General features: G+C 33.8%; 1 long non-coding RNA gene across 1 annotated transcript; it reads right to left on the bottom strand.

Moving 5' to 3' along the window:
- Nucleotides 1-884: 884 nt before the first annotated feature.
- LOC140811445 (uncharacterized) lies at nt 885-1,927 on the bottom strand. Its single transcript, XR_012113461.1, has 3 exons — nt 1,503-1,927; nt 1,393-1,416; nt 885-1,154 (listed from the first exon to the last, which is right to left on the bottom strand). It is a non-coding gene; the product is annotated as an uncharacterized lncRNA (long non-coding RNA).
- Nucleotides 1,928-2,137: the final 210 nt, after the last annotated feature.

Genomic DNA, 2,137 nt, shown 5'->3' with positions numbered 1-2,137 from the left:
TTTTACAACTGAAGACAGTTGATACAATGATACAAAGTAAAATGATCAGTTGAAACTGATCAGTTAAAAACAGAATGTCTAAAAAGCTTCTCAACTGAAGACATCTCGGGAAAGACCAAATGAGACAAACAAATTACAAGGGTGTCGCACCTCGATCACTACAGCATAGAACAATGTGTTTCGGCTATAGCAATTAAGACGCCGTATCACAATCAATGAAGAGAACATTGCCCAAGGAATGATGAAGTGGCAATCAACGGATACTAGAATTCAAATGCATATCAAAGTTACCGTTGAAAAAGAAGTATAAATATAACTGAAGTACAGAAGATGAAGTATTGAAACGATCACTCAATCTTAAGCTTATTGTTACTCTGTCAAAATCTCAGCTCAATCTCATTTGAATTACTCGTAGCAATCAAGGCTACAATCTGAGCTTATTAGCACTCTCTAAAAGTTGTTAGACTTAATTGTGCTAATATCAGTTACGTACTGAAAACATTGTGTAAATCTAAGAGTTTCAGTTTTGGCAGTTGTAAGTCCAAACTGAAGTGGGTCTGTACAAGTGTTGTACTTGATCAAATTCTTTTAGTGAATATCCTATCCTTGTGATAGAAGGGGTGACGTAGGAGTAATTAAATTCTCCGAACATCCAGAAACAACTCCTGCATATTTTTTTCAGTTTTGTATTTTATCTTTCAATCAGTTACTTTCCGCAACTACTCCAGTTTAACTGATTGTTATTGACCAACAAGATTTCGAGTTTCAGTTTGTAACTAAACTGAACTCAAATACTCTTAAAGAACATTTTAAGTGTAAGTGTTTATTCAACACCCCCCCCCCTCTAAACACTCTTAGTGTGATAACCGATCCTATCAGATATGTTCAGTGGTATTGATGTGTCTAACTAAAATAAAATGTGTGTAAACAAAAGAAATATTTTATTTTATTTTGCACATCAATTACCAACTGATAATATGCGAGTCAGCATATAATATCACATAAATCAACAAATAGCAAATAAATCATACACAGGATCATCAGATGCCTCTGTCAGACATCGTGAAAATAACTGATCTCTACGTACCTCAACTAATTTACCAGTAACTTAAATCCTCAAGAAAGTCCTGAAAATGCCAACTCAGACAAATCACCTGAATATTAATTTAAATGGTCTTATTATCAAATAAAAATTCCAGAACCATTTAAATTCACTAAAAATCCAATTTCAACAATTTAGGCATTATAAATTCATAAAATTCCAATATTCGACTAAAATGCCTAAAATCAATCCTTTCTATTCTATCGTCGCAAAATATTCTTTTCAGCTTTAAATGACGCTAAACTAATATTTAAGCGACTGTGATAAATTCTAGGTTCGCCAGGTAATACCTCCAACTCGCACAATTCCGGAACCTACAACAATAACCCAATAATTAATCAATAATGATACAATATTTGATTCGAAATTGAATTAAATTCACATAGACAATAATCCTCACCGATGTAGCTTATACTTCTAATAACAGAGGCTAAAATCGATCCTAAATCGAAGCTAACCGGCAACATGCGGCAAACTCGCCGGAGTAGGTAACCGGAATCACACAGAAAAACAGGGGTTCTCGAAAATTTACAAAATTGGTACCAAAAGAAAGCTTATGACATAAAGAACAAAACCCCTCAATCAATTTTCAGTTTTGAGCGGCGGAAAACGGCGATTTCAACGGTGAAATCGGCGGTGTTTCTCGACAGGTTTTCAGAAATCGCGATTTTATCTAGCAAGATTGGTATCAATGGATAGCTTTCATCAAGGGCTTTCCAACCATATATTTACTTGAATTTTTCGGTCACCGGGGCGGCTACAATCGGCGGTCAAAGAGGCGAAAATGATGGTTTGAAGCTTTCACAATGGGGTTTACGGGTTTCTGGAGAGAGATGGAACATTTCGGATGGTGATGTGTATTTTATATAATATATATATATATATATAAATATATATATATATATATATTATATGTGCATGTTTATCTTTTATCTTTTCAAGGTTCGAAATTTGACTCAGTCTATTTTATTTCAACTCTTGTGTGCTATAAAATTTAGATATGCATATTAATATCGTCTATAAACCGATATTTTC

Source organism: Primulina eburnea, chromosome 1 (genome assembly GCF_022965805.1).
Source record: "Primulina eburnea isolate SZY01 chromosome 1, ASM2296580v1, whole genome shotgun sequence".
NCBI lineage: Eukaryota > Viridiplantae > Streptophyta > Magnoliopsida > Lamiales > Gesneriaceae > Primulina > Primulina eburnea.
The sequence above is the reverse complement of the archived record's forward strand: the minus strand, read 5'-3'. Positions and strand labels throughout refer to the sequence as shown.